Source organism: Miniopterus schreibersii (genome assembly GCF_964146895.1).
Source record: "Miniopterus schreibersii genome assembly, chromosome: 5".
Lineage (NCBI taxonomy): Eukaryota > Metazoa > Chordata > Mammalia > Chiroptera > Miniopteridae > Miniopterus > Miniopterus schreibersii.
In genome coordinates, this window is record NC_138106.1 from 65912257 (window position 1) to 65935963 (window position 23707).

Here is a 23707-nt window from a genome sequence, read left to right on the forward strand (position 1 = left end):
ACGTCTATGTAAAGCAGCCTTTTATTATTTCATCTGAGGGCACGGAAGGGAATTTGTATTTTAGTTTAAAGAGATTGTTATTCATATTCCTTTTGTCTTGCAGACTTGGTGTTGTATTTAAATATGAAAACCTTAGGGCTTTCAAAGTTTAAAAAATACAGTTTCAGAAAAGAAAAGTTAACACGTATATTTGCATTCCTCAGCATATCAATGTACCTTGTATACATTTCTGCTGGATGTTAGCCTCTCTTAGCTGGAAAGGGAGAAAAGGTAAAAGGTTTTTAGAAGGTATGAGGCAGCCTGATGGGCTATAGAATTGTGCAGCTGAAACTGGTATAATTTTGTTAACCAGTGTCACCCCAATAAATTTAATAAAAAGGAAAAAATAAAAGGTATGAGACAACCAAAAATAGGTCACAGGGAAGTGTTCAAAAATATTACTTGAAAATACCAGTACCAAATCTGTGTACACTATATATCCACTTCTGTTTTTTAAAAATATAGGGAGGCAGGGGCTCTAGATACATTCCCATCAATAAAAGGTTGAAAGGAAACACACCAACACTTTAGAAGTGACTATCTTGGGGTAGAGGGGTTATGTAAAACATATATTTTTTTCTTTTTGCTTGCCTGTATTTTCTAAGATTTTTTACAATGACATTAAAAACAAACAAACTGATACATGCTACATTATTTGAAAATAGAAAATATATCTTGAAGGACAAAGAATACATCTAAAGATATATTTAGACTCTTTTGGAGATTATTCTTTGCAAATTAAGTTTGAAAACTTGTCTAACATTCTGTGCATAAGCGATTGTGTAGCAATGCTATTCCAATAATTCCTGTAGTTAGACCACTTGTATCAGCTACACTAGCATACCTGCCACATGAGTGGCACATAGTTCACCCATACTGTGAATTTTCTTTCTCTTCAGAGAAATTCTCTTCAGTATTGACAAATTTTTCATATCTCTAAACTGATGTTAATGGAGTCCCAAATGAGGTGGACGATCGCATACAATTACAGAATGAAGACTTCAGTATTTAAAAGCTACTTGAAAGTTGGTTACCCCTCCCCCTGACCTGAATTCCAGGATTCTCCAGAGAAACAGAATGAATGGGAGTGGGGAGTGTGTGTGTGTGTGTGTGTGTGTGTGTGATACATATGAAGAGACTTATATTAAAGAATTGGCTCATATGGTTATGGAGGCTGGCAAGTCCAGAATCTGCAGGATACTGGAAGAGTTGATTGTAGATGTAGAAAAACTAACTCTAAAGTGAAGACAGAAGGGCAAAAGAACTAGAGTAACTGAAACAACTTTGAATAAGAACAAAGCTGGAGGATTTTAAGATTTATTTACTATAAAGTTACAGCAATCAAGACAGTATAGTATTTGCAAAGGAACTGTAACATAGACCAATATAACAGAATAGACTTTTCCTATAGGCAAGAGGAAAAAATTTAGCCACAGAAAAGAAATTTTAAAAAGGAGTATCATGAATATAAATTTGGCAGCTGAATATAGAACAGAGTAAATTAGACTAGGGGCAAGGGGGCTGACTGAAATGTATATATTAGAGGCAAAAAGTTGTAGTGTCAATGGGCATACAAAGGAACTAAACAAAAGTTTTGAAGCAAAACACTCACAATAAACAACAAAAAACCCCACCCAAGTCTTGAAAAAGAAGGTGAAAAATGACCAAAATTCCAAAACTGTGAGACTGGTGCTCATCCTGATCAGAATCGTGATGTTGGAAATGCAGAGCGCATTAATAGAGATGAAAGAGATTCTCTGTTAGCATTGTATTAATTATTGAATTTTTAATGCACCAGACATTGCCCTAAACACTTGATATTATCTCATCAATTCTGACTATAAGCCTAAGAGATAGGTCCTAGCAATGTCATCTCTATTTGACGTATAAAGCAACTGACTCAGAGAAAATATTAAGCCACTGTCGATATTCACACATCTAGTAAGTGGAAGAATTAGGCTTTGCACCTGGGAAACTTGATGCCAAAGATCACATTTTTAACCACTATATTGTTTCCTAGGGGATTTCAAAGTCACCGAAATTCACCTGCCTAATGAATACGGAAGAGAAAATGGAACTCCAGGGAGTTTAAGAAGCTTTATAAAAATCACACAGTAAGTGGCACATCCCTTCCTACAGCCAAATCTCCCAGGGCCTTATGTCATGTCCCTTTTATTATGATTTTTTTGTTAATCCTCACTTCAGGATATTTTTTCCATTGATTTTTAGAGAGAGTGGAAAGGAGGGAGGGAGGGAGGGAGGGAGGGAGGGAGGGAGGGAGGGAGGGAGGGAGGGAGGGATGGGATAGAGAGAGAGAGAGAGAGAGAGAGAGAGAGAAACATTGATGTAACATAGACTGGTTGCCCAAGAGGGGCTGGGGATGGAACCTGCAACCCAGGTACATGCCCTTGATGAGAAACACTGGCCAGGGCTCATGTCTCTTTATTCATTCATTCATTCATTCATTCATTCATTCATTCATTCATTCATTCATTCATTCATTCACTCACTAATTTTTTTGGTTAATTCTCACCTGAGGATATTTTTCCATTGAGAGACAGTGGAAGGGAGGGAGGGGGAGAGAGAAACTTTGATGTGAGAGAGACACAGGGATTGGTTGCCTCCTGGGGAACATACCTTACTCATGAAAGGCACTTTATTTTGATACAAAGTTTCTTTTTCCAGTGTTTACCTCTATCAGCTAGCATTCCCAGAGAATGCTGCTCTTACATCTAGGGAAGAAGTGAAATCTTACAAACATGCTCAGTGTTCAGAAAATCAGCATCGTTAGTGAATCTTCATTCAAGATAAAATCATTGCATTTTCCTCAATAACAGGGACTTTCTTTCTGCCTGAATCATAAAGCATTACATCCTTAATCTTTTTATTTAATATGCCTGTGTTGGTTGGCGCAAAGCATTGTGGTTTTCTTTTTTTTAATCTAAATCATTTATTGCCATTAAGTTACAGCATTTCAGAATACACACTGCGTGGAAATAGATACTTTTTCAGACCCTGGTGATGAGATTTTACGCACGTGGCCAGCTGTTAGTTGTCTCCTGGTCATCCAGCGGTTTTCCTTTTATAAAGTGAACAGTGCAGTGTGGTCTGGTTGGGAATGTGTGGCCTATGCTGCCATCTAGCGGTGCTTTGGTGCTATTACAATATGAGGAAGATGGCTTTAATGTCACCCACTTTCCTCTGAAGCTGAGCAAGATTTTTCAAATTCCCTGCTCCTGTCACCACTGATTCAGTATTTTAGGCATGAAGCGGGAGGGGAATGAAAGAGGGTGGTAGAAAGGAGAGGCATTCTGCTGGGGCTGTCTAAATTCTGGGAAACCAAAGAGGAAACACCATTTCTGGGTGAGAGCCAGGTGTTTTGGAGGGATAGGAAATGCCCCCTACTGGCTGATCTGGGCACAGACAGGTTATGTTATATTTCCAGTGTACCAAAGCCCACCCCAAAAAAGGAAGGAACAGAAAGGTAAATAAATTGTGCAGTTAATCTGTCCAGTCTTGGTTTCCTCATACATGAAAAAGAGAATGATGTGAAGTCTAAATGTTCTCCAAAGGTCTTTCCATATCAACATTCTGAGACTCTACAGTTTCCTACTCAAACTATTTTGCCTGTGTGACATCCCCCAGACACGCTGGGAAATATCTGGAGGCTTAGGATTTGTTGTTGTTGGTAGATGTTCTTGATCTAGTCTAAGACCTTCACTTTCCCTTTGTTTTCTCTCTATAAGCAAAATAATAGCTACACATCTCAAGATGGGTGCTGGGGACACAGCCATGCTATCCCAGTTTTCTCTTCGGCTCCCTGCCAAAGGAATGAAACTGGCTGACGTCATGAGTGGAAGAAGCTGAACAGGAGGCAGTTTATGCGAGGGAGAGCTTCAACCATTCCACAATTCAACAGTGACCCTGTGGTTCATTCTGTTTCCTGGTAGTCGCCACTTTCTAATTTTGACAGATGTGGTTTTCTGATTTTTTTTTCTTTTTTCTTAAGAAGCTTACTGGGCTTTCAAAGAAAGCACTAAACAGATAAGACTAAGGAGTTGATTTAGCATCAACAGAAGCAGATGCCTTATTGTAATTAAATTAAAAGTCTACGACTTTCTATGGGCCAATTTTGTAGCCTACATCATTGCCTTATTTTTACTTTTATGCAAGCATTTCCCACTTAAAATTCATAACTGACAAAATACAACTGCTTTTATTCCTCCCTTAATGTTGATATTGATATGAATAGTTGGTCTGGCACAGGTTACTCAGTAAAAAGGTCAGATGGACTTGCATTATTGATTCATCTCTACACCGTGGAAGTGGGCACCCAGGACACCCTGACCTGATAAGTGATGGTGAGGAGGCACATGACCCGCCAGGTATTTCTGAAAAATGTGTGCCCTCGAATTGCTCCACTGCTGGCCCAAAAGGCGGACAGCTTTGTTAGTACTTTATTCCCTTCAGGTCAAATTTTCTTCGAGAAATCCCCTCTTAATGTCAGCATTGCTTGCTCTCTCTCGACTACCAATATTTCATTGTGAACTTAAAAGTTTAGCAGTTGTCAAAATTAGTCTCGAGATGATGGGGGCATAGGATGTAAGTGAGGAAGATGTGTAAAGCTCATATTTATGTATATCAGAATTTCCCAAACTGGCTGCTCTGGAGGAGCACTTTTTTTTTTTTTTTTTTAAAGAATACTAGTAGGCATTGTGGATTTTTAAAAAAAGAGAGAGATCTGAGGTCAACTAAGTTTAGGAAACACATACACATAAATAAAGAACAAAGACGACAAAAAGAAAAATGTAAGTTTAGGAAACACAGAACTTGGGAGAACTAAAAAGGTTTTTTTATTTACTGAAGCCTTTAATGTGTTAATAATAATTATTCAGCAAATATTTATTAAACACTGACCATATGCCAAAAATGGTTATAAGACCTGGCTAGTGTGGCCCAGCGGTTGAGCATCGTCCTAGGATCCAGGCGATCAGGGTTCGATTCCCGGTCAGGGCACATGCCCGGGTTGCAGGCTCGATCCCCAGCAGGGGGGCGTGCAGGAGGCAGCCGATCAATGACTCTCATCATGGATGTTTCTATCTCTCTCTCCCTCTCCCTCCCTCTCTCTGAAATCAATTTTTCAAAAAAGGTGTTTGGTTATAAGCGTTTGGAATACCCCAGGAAACAAGACAAGGATCACTTCCCTGTAGAGCTTACATTCGAGCAGGATTAGACAGAGAACAATAAACTTAATAAAAAAACAACAACATAAAACGTGCTTAGTGGTGTATAAGTTAGAATGGTAACACGGGTTCTTGGAGAAAAGGGAGCATTCTGCGTTTTTTTTAGAAGGGTGGTTAGTGTATGTCCCATTGGATAAATATTTGAATTTGTTAAAGGAGTTAGTTATGTAGATTCCAGGATTAAGAATGTATCAGGCCAGGGTGACAACCCATGCGAAGACCCTGATGGTGTTTGGTATGTTCAAGGAGCAGCAAAGAGGCCCGTGTTTGTGGAACAGCTGGCTGGGGGGAACAGTAGGAGAAGTCAGAGAGGCAAGGGGCAGGAGGGAGTTGCAGGTTAGGCAGGGCTTTCGCAGCCATTGGAAAGACGTTTTCCATCGGCGGAAACGAGGAGCCGCTGCAGAGTGTTGAGGAGTGAGTTGATGCGACGTTTTAAAGGATCACTGGTTGCTGTGCTGAGACTTGACTGAAACAGTGCAAGGGAAGAGGCAAGGAGACCAGCAAGGGCAATTCTGCAATAATTTGAGCAAGAGAGGATGGTGACGAAAAGACCAGGGTAGCAGCTGAGGTAGTGGTGGGAAGCACTTGGATACTGGATGTAATTTCAAGGTGGGCTGGACACGGAGCGTGGGGGAGAGGAGTCAAGAAGGCAGCATTGTCATCCGTTGAGATGGAGAAGGTTGTAGGTGGACCGGAGGGAAACATTAACAAGCTTATTTTTGGACACATTAAATTTGATACACTTACCAGGCCTCCAAGTACAAATATTAAGCAGCCAGTTGGATATGTGTTTAATCCATTCAGGCTGCTGTAACAATACCACAGACTGGGTGGCTTATAAACAACAGAAATTTATTTCCCACAGTCCTGGAACCTGAAAGTCCAAGATCAAGGTGCCAACATGGTGAGATGAGGGCTCTCTTGCAAGCTGCCAGTTTCTTATTATATCCTCAGGTGGTGGACAGGATAAGGCAGCTCTCCGGGCTCTCTCTTGGAAGGGCACTAATCCCATTTCTGAGGACTCCATCCTCATGGCCTAATCACCGCCCAGAGGCCCCACTTACTAAAACCATCACCTTTTTTGGGTTAGAATTTTAACATATGAATTGGCAGGGACACACACACACACACACACACACACACACACACACACACACACATTTGAATCATAGCAACATGAGATGGAATTTTGGGAGAAAAGTCTGAATTGATAACATAAATTTGGGAGTGTTTAGCGTATGTATGGTTTTTAAGGCCTTGAGACTGGACGAGATCCCTAAAGGAGGGAGTTGATAGAAAAAAACGAGTACTGAAGTACTGAGCGCAACGCCACTCCAATATTATGAGACCTGATAAAGGGAGGGAATCAGATAATAGTCCTGAGGGATAATAGCAAGAGAGGTGAGAGGAAAACGGGAGAGTACAGTGTCCCAGAAGGCAGGCGAAGAAAATGCTTCAGGTGGGAGGGAGAGATGGGGCAGAGCGATGGAGTAAGATAAGCACCGAACCGGGACCGTTGAAGGAACATGCTCCACATCGCTGAAGGACGGGAGCACTTTCCCTGTGAACTGTGAATCCCCGAGAGGGTAATAAACTGTATCGAGTTTCCCAAACTCAGCCCAGAACACTTTTTCACACAATATCTCCAGTGCAGCCAAAACTATTTTGGGAAATGTTGGGTAGTGACTCTAAACGAAGAGAGTGGGCCTAGGTAGGAGAGAGGGCTGGGTCAAGGGGTCGGGCCCTGCATCTCCTGACAACACCGAGGTGGAAAGCAAACTTGACCACAGTGGAGTCCTGCAGCAGCCTCAGTAACAGTCGATTAAAACGGCAACTTTTCTTACATTTCTTGTGTTGGCTGGCTCTTTGCAGAAGAGGAAAAGCTTACTGGCCCAGAAATACATGAAAAAATGGTCAAACTTCTTTAGCCAGTAGGGAAATTAAAATTAAAACCACGACATCCATTGGATTAGGTAACATTTAAAAGCCTGAGAGCTGGCCCGGCATGGTTCAGTGGCTGAGTGTAGGCCCAGGAACCAGGAGGTCATCGTTCGATTCCCGGTCGGGGCACATGCCCAGGTCTCCGGCTCGATCCCCAGCAGGGGGCCTGCAGGAGGCAGCCGATCAATGACTCTCTCATAGTTGATGTTTCTATCTCTCTCTCTTTCTCTCTCCCCCCTTCCTCTCTCTGAAATCAATAAAAGACATATTTTTTAAAAAAATAAAAGACTGATAATACTGATGTTAAAAAATATTTCAATAAACGAGAAGTCTCATTCACTCCTAGTGGGGTTGTAAATTGGTACAATCACTTTGTGTGTTTTTAACAACCAACCCTAACTTTTTAAAAAATTTATTTGAGAGAGGAGAGAGGGAGATTTGTTATTCCACTTGTTTATTTATGCATTCATTAGTTGTTTCTTGTATGTGCCCTGACCAGGGATTGACCCCACCACCTTGGCGTATGGGGACAATGCTCTAATACAATCACTTTGACATACTCAGTAAATTTGAAGTTATGAAAATTGTTCAGCCTAGCAGTTTCACTTCTAGGTATTCATCCTAAAGAAGCTCTTACATCAATGGGGGGGGGGGGGAAGGGGACATCTGTAATACTTTCAACAATAAAGATAAGTTAAAACATAAAAAATAAAAAAAGAGTTCAGATAGCAACTGGGCACACAGCTATACTAAGAATTTAAAACGAGTTGAGGGCCTTCGTGCAAATAAGGCTCCTGATAACAAACAGGATTTCTTTATTCATAAGTGTTTTGATATAACTAGTTGATCTGCAGATTAATCTCCAGTGGGATATTGACTGTTGTAGTGTCTGTAAGCCCTTTCTAAATTAGGAAGCATTACTAAGTGTGTCTCCTGTAGGATTGTCCTATTCCCACTGGCTAGTACAGTGGTCATTCATTCATTCAGCAAATATTTACCAAGTGCATACTATGTGCCAACTACTCTTCAAAGCATAGGAAAAATAGTAATGAATGAAACTTAACATTTTATTCATGAATTAAGTGTGTGTGTGTGTGTGCATAGAGAGAGAGAGAGAGAGAAAAGCTCCTATACATGTGTACAAGGAAATATTTACAAAAATTTACTGAAGAACTTTTTATAATAGATTATGCTAGAAAAATAAGAAATAATGTCTATCAATGAAAGAATGAATATATAAAATGTTATGTATTCACACATTGAAATAACATATGGCAGTTAAAATTTAATTAACTAGGGCTATATCCATCAACATAATAAATCTCTAAGCATAATACTGAGAGAAAGAGTAGGTTGTAGAAGTAACAGTATAATGTGATACCATTTATACAGTTTTTGAAATGTGCAAAAAGTTTGTACATTATTTATGAATACACATACAATAACAGTATAACCGTATATAATAAACACTAAATAGAGGATTAGGGGAGAGGCAAGGATCTATTACTTCATTCTGCATATTTGTAATATTTTATATTAAACATATTTTTTAAAGAGGGAAGACATGCCTAATAAACACAGCAGGAAGCCTTAATGCCTGGGCTAAGACGAGATGTAACCCAAGTCATAAGTTAATGTGATAAAGCTGTAACAGGATTCACGGTGTCAAGGACACAAATCAATTCGGGGAAATTTAAGAATTTCCTTCGCACTGTATTTCTGGGAAGAAAATGGCATTCTTCGTAAGCCTAGTAAGCAGTTCAGCTTTGCTATATTGTTCAACTGGTGAAATTCCACTGAGGAATTTAATTTCACTGACACACCCATTCACTGGTGCTTTGCACACACAGAGGGAACAACCCCACTCTGTGTGCAAAGTACCTTTAGGGGAGACTTTAACTGTGGTACTTGGTTCCTTACCCGCCGCCCAAGACTTATTTTTTACTTATCAGGCTGCTTACGATATTAAATCTAAAATTAAACCACTTTTGATATCAGTGAAATGAACTATCATCTTAAAGTATAATTATTAATTTGACAAAAGCAATCATTTAATTTTTTGTAGGCATCGAGAGAGGGAAAGTTTCCTTTCTGGATTAAAAAGGAACCATGAGATAAAGGCAGAGGTCTTCAAATGTGTAATTAAAATTAAATCAATCATCTTTATTCTCATGAAGCATATTATTTTGCCAAATCGTTAAATATATTCCGATGATACTGTGCTGGATTAAGGGGATTTCATGCCTAACCTCATTCCTTTGTCTGCCGAGGCCCGCAGCTGAGAGCTTACTGAGTAGAGGGCCAGGCATCTCACTGAAGAACCTTCCCTGGAAAGGGGGACCAGAGGACACAAACTTTCAATAAGAAAAATCTGCTTCGTTTTTCCTAACTTGCTGATGATCCAGGCAGATGTTTGCCCGTAGGTGATGTGAATTTAATCTACGGAAACAGAAGACCAGCACTGAAGGCAGCGGCCCTCTCTTTCCCCTGATACATGTTACCTGGCAGCTATTTTTTCAAAGCCGCAGAAGCACTGCCGGTAACTGTTGCGTCCATCTGATCCCTTCTCTCGGAACAGATGATCCTGGCTTCCCCGTCGGTCTTCTTCGCCTGTGTCTGGATCGCTCGGATGCCAAGTGCTTGTGCTGCCGCTGAAACCAAGACACCCCGCCGGCCGGCTCCCCTGCAACGACGCGGACCCGGTAAGATGCACAGTGTAGCCCCGCAGTCATTGCCCGGTCTCTCTCTCCCGCTGCCCCGGACATCGGGGAGACCTGGAAACCCACCTGCGATGGCAGCCCGTCTTCGCGGTGGTGACTGTCTCTAGACATCCACTCGTAAAAACAAGTCACCTCTGGTTGGTGTCAGGAAGGGCGGAGTCTTGCATCTCTGCCGGCCTTCGTTTGCTTATTTTGGGAGACAACCGTAAAGGGCTCGCGTAGGCATCTTTTTAGGGAATATATTTCCTCAGTGAATAACGCATTTATTAGTAATGTATTGCTGAGGAAACAATGTTTCTTCAGGGTTCTTTGTTTTGTTTTTTTTTTGAGTAGTAGTCTAAAAATTAACTTCTAATGTTCAGTGCTTGTAGGGTGTATAGTTTCATATGTTGATGAGATAGTGCCGAAAGTCATTAAAGCCATTTATTTGTTGTCTTTCAAGAATAGTTTCCATGCCTTTGGAACATCATCGAATGTCAGTACATCATCGTTCTTATCTGTCGTCAATAATTGAGGGTGTGTTTGGACATACTAGCAAGGGAGCATAGCTCACTGCTGGAGTGACCAGTTCATCCCAGTTTGCTGGGGATTTTATGGGTTTGGGCATTAAAAGTCTTAGGAATCCCCTCTGTCCCGGGCTTGAACAACTGGTTCCCTATTACCCATGTACCTTTAATCACCAAGACGACATCCTGTCGGCCAAAGACTTTCCTTTTCACTAAGCACAGGGCTTCCAGAAAGGCCCAGTAGGAGAAACGGAGGAAGGGACGCGAGTGATGCCACTCGGCCACCCCTGGCAGGCAGTGGGGTGGCAGATGCTCCGGCCAGATGGCCCTCACAGGTTGAACGTTTATGAAGCACCCACAATGGGATCAGAAAAGAGAACAGAAAAATATAATAAATCCTCAGAAGCCTCAGTTTTTTTTGTTTTTTTAAAATATGTCTTTATTGATTTCAGAGAGAGGAAGGGAGAGGGAGAGAGAGAGAGATAGGAACATCCATGGTGAGAGAGTCATTGATCGGCTGCCTCCTGCACGACCCCCGGGGATCGAGCCCGCAACCCGGGCACGTGCCCTGACCGGGAATCGAACTGCGATCTCCTGGGTCCTAGGTTGACACTCAACCGCTGAGCCACGCCAGGCAGGCAGGGGCCTCAGATTTAATGCCCAAAAGAGGTGTGGGGTGGCGGGAAGAAGCGGTTACTGGGTTCCTGACTCCTGGTCGGCTCTTGGAAGCCCAGGACTGCTTCCCACACTCTCCTTCCTTGCTTCCGCTCCGACACCCAGATCCGAGGTGGGGGGAACTGTTGTCCAGTTTAACCTCTTTCTGAATCTCCTTCAGGGGAGTCGGGCAAGGCAGCATGTGGGAAATGTGGAGTTATTCCACCAGACTGTATATATTTTTTCAGATTGCTTATAACATCTGAATAGTATATTTTATCTAATTTTGAAATAGATGGAGACTGCTTAAAATGCCATTTACTACTCAAGCAGGAGGCCTGTCCAGTGTGTTTGGTGAACGTGTTTGGAGAAGGGCGATTGCCACCGGAGCTAATCCATCGCACTGGCCCGCAATCGGTGGCAGAGTCGCTGCATGAAAATGTACTATGCGTATTTTTTGTGGTATGTAAGGGGCAAGAGGAGAACATTAGTTCTTTGTAGTGGAGTAGGGTTTTTTTTCTTACGTTAGATGTCTCACAGTTAGACCCTATTTAAATAAAGAGGGAACCTCAGGGTTTCTGCTACATGGGGCCAAGCATGTTTATTTTCACTTCCTTATATCCTAAGTGAGGCACCCCTTTCAGCGATAAGCTATAATATGATTTATTAAAATTTATATGTTTCTTTTGCTCTTCAAAGCAAAATCCCCTAGGGCATGAGGGATTGAAACCATCAACCCTGATTCAGAAATCGCCACTGGGAGGGAATGAAAGCCAGGTCTTTCCCCGGAGTGACCGGAGGAACCAGCCGGCCAGTTTCTGGGCTGTCACTCGGCACCTTGTCATGCAGATTCTTAAGCATTTTGACAAAAATACAGAAATTTCTTTATAGGATAGTTTCTAGAGCAAGTAGCTCAGGATTCTTCAAACCTTATTATGTGAATAAATACCATGAGGGTCTTTGCCCCACACACAGTCTAAATAAGTAATGAATGAATGAATACTTCACTCATAATGCAAGAGAACTAGCAGAATGGACACCGAAGAAAGGCATGATCTTCCTTTGAAAATTGCGAGGTAAATTTATATGCATTCCCTTGCATTTATGTGCATTATTTTGAGCTAATTTTCATACAATCAATCAGGCCCTTAAATGCTTTGCTATTAACTATTTTCATTCAGAATATAATCTTACTGTTTACCCCCAAATTCCCTTTTTTATCCAAACATTTTTAAAATCTTACATCTAAAGATTCTTTTTGTTTCTTAAAAACCACACGAGGGCGTTGGTGGTGAATATTTTAGGGCAGGTAAAAAATATTCCCACTTTACCTGGGGAAGAGATTTGGCTCCTCAGTGATGCAAAGAGGATTAGACAGGTAGACTCATTGAATATTAATTCATTCTTTCAGCGATTGGCCCGAGTGCCTTTTCTAGGCCCTCTTCTGGGTTGGGATTAAGGATACGAGGGGAACAACACACTGCCTCCGGCCTTAAGAAAAATGGGCCGAGGGTGGTGTCTGCGTAAATCGGCTTGTAAGAGCCAGCTGTTAAATTTCCAGGAAATCTATTAGCTGGCTGTTAAAAATAAACATTATTGAAAATTAAATGATATAAACATACAACTAAATAAGTTATTTTAAAAACTAAGGTAATAAATACTTAAAACTCACCACTTTCTAATTACTATCTTTTATTATTACCTATTGGTTTTGAGGTTAATTACATCTGTATGTAGAAATACTGTGTTGTACCCGACCATCCTATCTTTTCCTACCCTATCCTATAAAGTATAGTACACTACAATAAATTATTTATATTATATTATATTATTTATTATATTAATTATATTATATTTATTATATTACACTATGGGCTGTGCATATCTCTGTCATCTCAGTAGCTTGAAATCAGCCAGGGTGAAAGTATTTACTTCATGGAAATCAGCAAATACTACAAATAGGGCTTTTTTTTTTTTTTTCCTGGAGAGCACCTTGTTAAATATTTACTAGCACATGTGTGAGCCTGATATAAAAGCCAAGAGGGACCTGGAGATGCAAATGCAAGTGAGACGGAAGAGAGACTGTGTCAACTGCAGGCTGTATGCTCCTCTGGGGACAGCGGCTGCTCAGGTCCAGCCTGCTTTTGTTATAAGAGAACTTGAGTCCAGTGTTGCCAGATTTTCTGATTTTTGCAAAAGAAGCAGGAACTTTTCCAGTTTAGTACACCAGATGGGCTATTAAAAAACCCCACAAACACACACACACACAAAAACAAAACAAACATCTGCAGACCAGTTCCTAAAGTGGTTCAGTTTCCTCATTTCACAGGTGAGGACCCTGAGACCTCACCACTGAGCTCATGATCTGATAGAGACCCAAGAAAGGCTTAGGAGCTGTGGGCATCTCAGGTGGGCATGAACCTGTGGAGGCTGTCCCATAGAAATGTTTGTCTGCAGAGGTTTTTCCTTTATGAGAGGCTGTTGACTAAAGTCAGGCCTATATTCCCAGAGTTCAGGTGTTCAGGGGCAGTCCAGTCAAAGCCACAGGTTCACCTGGATAATGCCCCATGTCCTCTCAAAACCATCAGGGATCTGGTATAAATACTGGATCCAGAATTATAAAGATTTTCTTAGTGATCAAAAATTAGGTCAACTGGTTTTCCCACTACTTTCTTGGATTTGCATCTATGTAGCCTAACAGAACATTTTTACTTCATTTTAAATTTTTCTAAAGAAAAATAGTAAGTCTACAATTTTTTTTTTTTAAATGTTGCCTACGTGTGATTTCAGATGGCAGGCTGGGCTTCTCTGTGCACTGGTTCACAACAGAGCTTCAGTAGAAGTTTATGTTAGCAGCAGGCCGTGCTTCTAGAACGACCAGGGGAGTGGAATGATGAGGTGGACAGCTATGACTGGGTCCTTATTTGGAAAAGATCCTAGATGGCAAGTCCAGCTTGGTCTAGATAAATTATAAAGTATTTATTACACAAATCCAATAATGGATTTTTACATGGAAAAAAATACAGAGAATCTCAATTATGCTTTCCCTGTTCCAAATTCACTTCTAATCCATGGTGATATGCCTCTATGATTTTTTTCATGTTTAAAATTAGCTACTATTTTGTATTTTCTTAACCGTTTCCCACATAGTTTCATGGATATCATAATGGTATTGTTAAGTACTCCATGTGATTACTTTGGGTTAAAATACCAGAATCACCTACTTTCTTATTGAACATTCATTTTCAAGTTTGCACTATTATAAATAACAATAATAAATATTTTCATGAATGTAATTTTCCCTTTACCAATAAAACTATCATATTCCTGGAAATGAATTACTGGGTCAAAGCATATAAATTATCTTGATAGCTTTTGATACTGATTTCTAAAGGAGCTTTATCAATATTTACACTGCTACCTGCAAAGTATAAGTGTTCTCATTTCATCATATTCTCAGTAGCATGTTTAGATTTTTAGTTTTCTGCTCATTTAATAGGTATAAAATGGTACTTATGGTTTTGATTAGTATCTCATGGTTAACCCTCTAGTTTAAATATTTTTTAATATGCTTGTTAATTATATATTCCTGGGTAAGTAGTCTATTCAATGTCAGACCTAGTTGTTTTCAAGTTCTGATCCTAGAGAACTAATCAAACCCACAGGCCCTTGGGAAAGTAGTTTTGTGAAGTAACCAGGTGGGTGTGACTCAGTTGAAAAGACTTGTCGCTTTACTTATTAAACTCCAATGCATCTGAATGACTTGCACGTGTTTGCTTTTTCTCAACCAGTTCTTTGCCTGATACGCCCTTTTCAAAGACTCCCTTAGTCCCCCCGAAGCCACTCAAAATCCAGCTTTTCCTTCCACCCAGACCCCCACTTTCTTAGTCACAGAATTATAATAGAGTTTCTGATACTAAGAGGCAGAGGTAACATAGAAATATTTCCTTTGTTTCACCCAGGAAGGAAAAGGTTCTGACTGAAAGAGAAAAATGATAACTGTAACTAACTTACATCTCCCGTTTCCCAAACAATGTAGACAGTACTTTGTGGGAAAAGACAAAGAGCGAGGGCGCTGATTTAAGACTCCCACGAGCTGAGATTTCTTTGCTCTGTCCCATCAGGACTCAGAAGCCCCCTTTCTCAGACAGAAGTTGCCAAAAGCTTTCTTTCAGTAGCTACTAAAAATGAAATCATTTTTTCTAAACAGGGGGAGAGGGCAGGACACACAGAGTCGTTTGGAATGAGACATACATGGAATAAGACCAGAAACCTCTGAGCTAAATCTAATGCTCCATCGTAGATTAAGCCCCTTGTTAAGCATATTTGCTTTTCTCGTCTGCTTGTTCTAGTCAGTCCTCATTTTATTAGCCTTTCTATAGACAGGGTGGCGCATAGTAGGTTTCCAGTTGGGAGTACACGAAACAGAGTAAAGCTATTGTAATAATCAGAACCTACATGCCTTTTTCCATATGAACAAATGTAAGCCTACTTTTGCCCCACCCTGTATGTCTTTAAAAAAAAAATTTTTTTTTTTTTATAAACTAGGGATCTTCAAATAGGACACCTATACTCCAAGAGTATAATGTACCCCTCAAGGTGCATGCAACCTACCAGATAGTTTAAAACAATCATTTCTGGATCTTTGACTTCCTCTGACCTCTTTCCTAAAATTGAACCCCCTGAAAACTTCCTACAGTATCCTTCATAGCCTCCCTTTCATGAGTGCTCGGTCCCATTTGGCAAAATAAAGGCATACCTCTCCCTCTTCCTGAATCTTACTGTGTTACTATGTATAAAATCCTCTGGGTACAAAGAGACCATTATAAATACTGTGTTGAGGTCCTGAATGACTTCAGTTTAAGTAACACATTCTTTTCTAAACTGGGTCGTCTCCCTTCCTTCCTTCCTTCCTTCCTTCCTTCCTTCCTTCCTTCCTTCCTTCCTTCCTTCCTTCCTTCCTTCTTTCTTTCTTTCTTTCTTTCTTTCTTTCTTTCTTTCTTGGCTTTCAACAAAATTGAAGGAAGAATCTAATTTGTCAGGTTACAAATCATTAGAAATAAATGTTAATGATAACAATGTGATCACAGTGTGAATTTTAGAATATAAAGGAATTTAAATAGTTCAGTTACATTGCTGAAACAAAATTTCTTCAAATTCTATGTACTTACATATAGCTGAACAAAGTTTTTCAATATTTTTATCTATGAAAATTAAAAAATAGGATCAGGGAAATGTAAATCCAAACCACAATGAGGTATCACCTTGCACCTGTTAGAATGGCTGTTGTAGATAAGACAAGAAATAAGAAGTGTTGGCGAGGGTGTGGAGAAGAGGAAACCCTTGTGCACTGTTGGCAGGAATGTAAATTGGTGCAGCCACTGTGGAAAACAGAATGCAAGTTCCTCAAAAAATTAAAAATAGAGCTACCATATGATCCAGCAATTTCACTTCTGGATATTTATCCAAAGAAAATGAAAACACTAACTCCAAAAGATACGCGCACCCCCATGTTCACTACAGCATTATTTACGATGGCCAAGATATGGACACAACCTAGGCATTCATCAATGGAGAATAGATAAAGAAGGTGTGATATGTATATAACATGGAATATTATTAAGCCATAAAAAATGGAAATCTTGCCATTTGTGACAACATGGATGGACCTTGAGGGCGTTCGTTATACTAAGTGAAATAAGGCAAACAGAGTAAGACAAATATCATATGATCTCACTTATATGTGAAATTAAAAAAACAAAACATCAACAAAAAGCAAGTGTACAGATACAGAAAACACAGGCCGGAGGTAGGAGGTGGGCAAAGTGGATGAAGGAAGTAAAGAAGTACAAACTTTCAGTTATAAAATCAGTCATGGGGATATAATGTACAGCATAGTGACTCTAGTTAATAACACTGTGTTGCATATTTGCAAGTAGCTAAGAGAGTAGACCTTAAAAGTCCTCATCACACAAAAAAATTTGTTACCATGAATATGTTGTATGGTCATTATTTCATATACCTGAAACTAATATAATATTATGTTAATTATACCTCAATAAAAAATAAAAAATTTTAAAAGTAAAAATTAGCAATAGAAGTTATGTTAGATCTGGTTTCATTGTAGCAATGAGTAATATCCATATATAGATACAAGAAATAATTGGAGATAATGTACCATCACTTCATTAAGATTTATATTTTCAATAAGGTTTTATTTGTAATTTTAATAAGTATATGAGCTATGTTTTTCTCCATTTGTAATAGTTATAAAAGCTTTAAAAATTATTTTCAATGTGTATACATATATCCTTGCCAAGAAGTACAATGGAGTGATAAAATTCTAGGTAGGAAATAAAATGGAAATGTAAATTCAAAGAAAACAAAGAATGAGATAATATTTCTGGTTTTAAAAGAGATTATTATGTATGTATTTAAAATGCATAATGTGGGTATTTAGAATCAATGGATACATTAAAAGCAGGAATATAAGTTTTATATTAAATGATCAATATTTAAGTAATTTAAATTTTTTTGATAAAAAAAATTGTGGATGTCTGCTTAAATATGTGTGAAGGGATACATAGATTTTCAAAATTCTTTTAGATGGTATATAAGCCGCATAATCCTTTTGAGAAATAGATAAGGTATAAGTAAATTCAAATATAAATTAATATGGGACATCTCACTGGGCATCAGAGGAGCCCTCAGGTAAGAACATGTGCTTTCAGATGTTGCCAAGAGTGCATCTGATAGCAGGCTCTGTGTTCAGTGTGCTTGGGATTCTTAATTAAGATTTATCCTTTCCAATCTCATGAAGAGTTATGCTCCTGAAATGGCACATTAGTGATATGCCATTTAGTTGTGTTTTATTATCAAAGGAGTTCGAAAATTTTCATGACTTTCCATCCAAAGTTACACTGCATATTTCTTAGAATAATAACTAGCTAGCTTTTATTAAATGCCTACTATTTTCCAGACCAGTGGTTCCCCTGAGAAATTGTTATAAATGTAAATTCTCATATCTCAAGCCTATTGAATCTGAAACTCTGGGCATGGGGCCCAGCAATCCAGGTGATTCAGATGTATGCCAAAGGAGATAATATTGACAAAACATCTGGTATAGGGTATTGAACATAGTAGGCATTTAATAAAAACGATTCCTTTTTCAATAAACAGTTCATCCTAGCTCCTTGAAAGAAATTTTCTAGTTAATTCTATATCATTGGAAGAAATAGTTCCATGTGTTCAATTATTCATAGGATATAATGACTTAATGTGTTTAAAATCAAATTCATTGTCTTCTACCCAAAACAGATTTCTTCCTCCAACTTCCCCTTTTCTATCAATGGCAAAAACACAAATATAAATCTCTGAGCATTTCAGCCTGAAATACTCCTACGGAAAGAACACACTGGGTAACGTCAGGTGTCCATAAGCCTGGACATATGTATATAACCAGCTGCTTCAACCTGCTGCTTCAGAATGTGAAATTCTCACCATCAAAATCACTTTACTCAGTTAAGGAATTGCATCCCCAAGTCTTACATTAGAATTTACATCTCTTTTCTGGAGAAGACATTTGTTCATGCAAAAGCATATCAGAAATTCAGAGTGACTACGGTTCACCTCGTAGGCCCTCAGGGTCCTGTGTTCCTGCTGTTGCTGGCGGTGATGACGACAGGCATGCTTTTCTGGAAGGAGGAGCTGAGCAAAGTCTGCAGCACCTGGGCCGGGAGGACTGACGGCTGCCTGTCGCTTACAGGGCTGTGCTTTCACACACTGAGCATGGCCCTGAGAAGCATGCACCACAGGACCAGAGGTGAGTCAGGGAGAGAAGCCTGCAGCTCGCCCGAAACCGCAGACCCAGAGAGCAGCGGGGCTGCACTCCCCCGGAGGACCCCGCACAGGCCCGGGAGGCCCCGCCCGCTCTGGCGCTGAAGACGGACTTCACCTACTTCAGAGCAGGACGTGGCATCGGGCCCCCTCGATTGCCAAATCCATCCATTTTTTTCTTTGGGTTCCTCGCCATTGCCATGGCCATCCCCCAAGTTCTAAAGCCTGCCGCAGAGATTTTACCTCTAATCTCAACCTGTGTCCATTCTTTCTGCTCACTTTGTCTTTGTAAAATACTATTTCATCAGTTTACAATTTTGCAGTGTTTTTTGTTGTTGTTTTTTTACTGTCTTAAGACAAAGGTAGTTGGACGTCCATGACTCCAAGAATCACTGAGGTAGCATGTTTAATGCAGGTTCCTCAGCCCTGTTTTCTTGGGTTCTGGTTTAGGCCATCTGGGTGGGGTGGGGACCTTGGTCTGAATTTTGATCACCTCCACCCAGGTGGTAGCGACCAGGTTTTCCTGGTGTAAAAATCACATTCTGAGAAGCATTGCCTGTCAGTGCATGACATCCAAACTCAGTCTGTCATTTAAGGTGCTCCAAGCTCTGGTGTATCATACCTGCCCCACCCTATATCATAAAGGGTAACTGTTGGCGGAGCTTTGGCCGTGTGTAATATGAATTGAGAAAATGAGCTTTCATGTATGTATCTCAGAGGATACCATGTTGAATACCGAAGCCCAATCTAAAGCAAAACATCCAGAAGCATATGTATCTCAAAAGTATTTCCCCCCTTTGGAGAGTCAGTGACCAAGAAGCCATAGTGAGGAAGGACAATACGGGGGCGTGGCCCCTGAAACACAAGCCACTTCTCCCCATAGAGCACCTCAACTTTGCCCTAAGACCTGGGTTTGGAGGTGAGCGTCAGCTTCACAAACCCCTATGTCACCACCCACTGCACTGTCACATGGAAGCTGAAAATTAGGACCAAAACACAAGAAAAGGCCATTAATTTAAAAAAAAAAAAAATCTTTATTGATTTCAGAGAGAGGAAGGAAGAGGGAGAGAGAGATAGAAACATCAATGATGAGAGAGTCACTGACCGGCTGCCTCCTGCACGCCCCCGACTGGGGATCCAGCCTGCAACCGGGCACGTGCCCTGACCGGGAATCGAACCAAGATCTCTTGGATCCTAGGTCGACACTCAACCGCTGAGCCACGCCTGGCCAGGCAAGGCCATTACTTTTCAAAAAAAAAAAGAAAAACCTTTTACAATGATATTTTCTTGAATGAGAACAATTGATAATTTATTTTGTCCTTATGCATTTTAAATGGACTAAAAAGAGCAAATATCATTAGTAAGTATCCATACTATTTACTAGTTGTAAATAGTATATGCTCAATAAACAGTGAATGGATATAGCCTGCCTGTACACCAACGTGCTTCAACTGAACCCTGTAAGCTGGGTTACGTGATGATATCCATAAAATCGTATTGAATATTCTCCTAACCTGGCCACCTGGCCATGGTGGAAGAATTAGTAGGCCAAACGCCTGACTCCCTTCGAAACAACTCTGCTGAGGTTTTTTTCTTTTGATCACTTTTAGCAGCTAAGACTGATCTGCGTGTTGGCGTGCCAGGCAATGGGCACTATCTCATTCCACCCTGGCAGTGCCCCTGGGAAGTAGACAGTCACGGTCCCTGCTGTTCCAGTGTGGAAACTGGGGCTTAGAGAGGTTAAGAGACTTGCTCAAGGCCAAGAAAAAAGCAGTAAGTGGTGGAACCCAGATGCAGTGGCAGGTAAGGAGGGCAGAGGCGGGCCATGTGGAGGGGCCTGCTTGGGACAAGGCCTCTCCTCCCCTCAGATTGTTTCACCTGTGCCTCGCCCAGAGCGCCGTGCTTCCCAGACACGCGCAGGGTGTGGGCAAACAGCGGGTTCCACGGAACCCACCCAGGCTCCTCTGTGCTTGGCCTCAGTGTCCCACTCCCACAGTTCCCGAATCGACTGCTTTTCAGAATATTAACGGTGTGGATAGGAGAAAAGTGACTGTGCGGGTGAGAAGGCAGAGCCTCCATCGTGGGACAGGTTCAGCCTTCTGGTGAGTAACCGATACTTTGGGGACTCAGGATGCGGTGGGGGGACTTGATAGTCCCTTGTGGTGAAATAAAGTGTGTCAGGTAACTGGTTGATGAGGGTTGTTTGCTGTTTTTTAATTTCCTGGAATCCATTGCGTTGTAATTCTAAGGGTCTGGCTTTGGTTTTATTACCTTAGTGACAAACTTCAGTGAGCATCAGAATCACCTGGGGGATTCTTTTTTTAAATATATTTTTATTGATTTCAGAGAGAAGAAAGGAGAGGGAGAGAGAGAGAGAGAGAAAAACATCAGTGATGAGAGAGTCATTGATCGGCTGCCTCCTGCACACTCCAGACTGGGGATCGAGCCCGCAACCCGGGCATGTGCCCTGACCGGGAACCAAACCCCAATCGCCTGGATCCTAGGTCGATGCTCAACCGCTGAGCCACTCCTGGCCGGGCCACCTAAGGGATTCTTAACACAGAGGTTATTGGACCCCATCCCCCAAATTTTAACTCACTAGATCTGGGTAGGCCCAACAATTTGCATTTGCAATAAATTCCTAGGTAGTGGTCTGAGAACCATATTTGATAACTACTGAATTAGATGATCAGTATTAGATTAAATCTTGGAGCATTTGTTTTTATGGAGCATTTCTCAGTTATTGAACCTAATTTAAGACTTTAGAAGCCTCAAATTAATCAGGTTTGAAAACGTGTCCGTTTTTTACTTCTAAGACAGTTTCTTTCTCTTCTTTTTTTTTAGACCGCTACTTCTCAAATGTGTTATCCTTACCTCAATTCCCCTAAATATGCCTGACTTAACTACCATTCTCAGTAGAGTCATTTCTTTCCCCCAACCAAACTTTCCCAACGTTTGGATAACATACGCTACAGCTATCAGGCAGGTGCTCTGTGCCTTGGTCTCTATGATTCTATAAAAAGTGTCTAAAGCCCGGCCGGGGTGGCTCAGCAGTTGAGGGTTCGATTCCCTGAAGGGGCACATGCCCGGGTTGCCAGCTGCATCCCCAGCAGGGAGCGTGCAGGAGGCGCCAGTCAATGACTCTCTCATCATTGATGTTTCTATCTATCCCTTCCTCGCCCTTTCTCTCTCTGAAATCAATAAGAACATGTTTAAAAAAATTAAAAAAAAAAAAGTATCTAAACTCTTTCCCCTACCACCGTTGGTGAAAATCTTATGGGACAAGTTGCCCGGCTCTGGGCCTTCTCAGCCACAAGGGGCGCCCGTCTCACAGGAATGGCTCGGAACTGGCATCTCAGGAGCAGCAGTTAACAAGCTGAAAAGATGCACATGCTCTCAACACCAATCATGAAGCTGCCCCAGTTCCTGTCAGGTTAGCTCCTCAATCAAATGAATTCCTATTCCAGAGGAAAGGGTGTTTATAGGTCTATTTTAGACTGTTGAAAGACAGAAAGATTGAGATAAAAATGACTGTCCTTGAATTTGGACCTTGAAACAAAAACACTCTAGACAGGCTTTGTCACTCAAAGTGGTTCAGGGACCAGCAGCAGGATCACCTGGGAGTTGGTTAGAAGTGCAGAAACTCAGGCCCCACCCCAGGCTTTCTGACACAGTCTTCATTTTAACAAGCTCCCCAGGTGATGTGAGTACATTTTACAATTTGAGAAACACTGCTGTAGATTACTAAGTGCCTGCTGCTTTTATTATAAAACATTTATGCTTTCACTCTCCTTCCCCGTATCATCCCCATGCCCCAGGAAAACATAATATTGACCTTAAATTTCCAATTATCTTGATGGTTACAGATACATGTAAAGGTTTTTTTTTGGTTTTGTTTTGTTTTTTAAGCGAGAATGCTTTTTAAAAAACATTTTTTTCCCTGAGGCTACTTCATGGGGGTTATTAAAAATGCAATTAAAATGTGCTATTTAGTAGCAGGTGGCAAATCATCCCATGATTAAGAAATTTTTCTGACAATCATGGACTGGGGCTAAAATGGTGTCCACATGGCCTGTGCGTTCAGGCAGAAAAGCCCATAAATTCAGTCAGACGTGTCAGTCTGGTGGCTCTGTGAAATCTAGTACTTAACCTTCTCTTGTCTTGGTCAGAACAGCTTCTTAAACCAGTGACCCATTTCTCTCTCCTCTCCGGGCCGCCTTCCTGAGGAAATGAGACTGCAGGATATAAAAGACAAGCTTTAATTTATCTGCTCTTTCCTTATACTTGTCCATAACACAAACATGCGCACACGCTTCTTTCCTCTTGAGCTAAAAGTAACTTCAGCGCTTCTCTCGCCTTAATGTGTTTTCCTAATTAGCTTTAACATTAAAACCAGCTGCTGCTGCAGTGCTTTTTACTTATAAGGCGTTAGAAGATGAATCGACTCATTATGAGGAAACAGGAGGGTATTCATTTAGGGGAGCTTTTTGTTTAACTTGGGTTATAAATTGTGGCTCGTTTCCCTTATTTATGTTTTCCCTCCCCTTTACATCTCCCACAGCTAAGGTCTTTTTTTGTTTTGTTTTCGTCTTATAGATGATGATTTCTTTGTTTCTTTAACGTGAAAATCAATTCAGCACCTAGAGACTGGCTACTGAGTCCAGACCAAAGCTAACGCTGTAAAAACCGCTCTTATAGTCGACAGGCGGGCTAGACTGGAGCCTGGGGGCCCGACGATATTCCGGCCTTAACCAGCCTTAGATGCGAG

General features: G+C 40.8%; 1 long non-coding RNA gene across 1 annotated transcript in view; it reads left to right on the plus strand.

The window, feature by feature from the left end:
* Positions 1-19247, plus strand: part of LOC308557281 — a 29729-nt gene extending 10482 nt beyond the window's left edge. The window contains exons 3-5 of the long non-coding RNA XR_013998811.1: positions 2060-2153; positions 9802-9925; positions 18421-19247. This is a non-coding gene — a long non-coding RNA (uncharacterized lncRNA). The remainder of the gene's footprint in view (positions 1-2059; positions 2154-9801; positions 9926-18420) is intronic.
* Positions 19248-23707: the final 4460 nt, after the last annotated feature.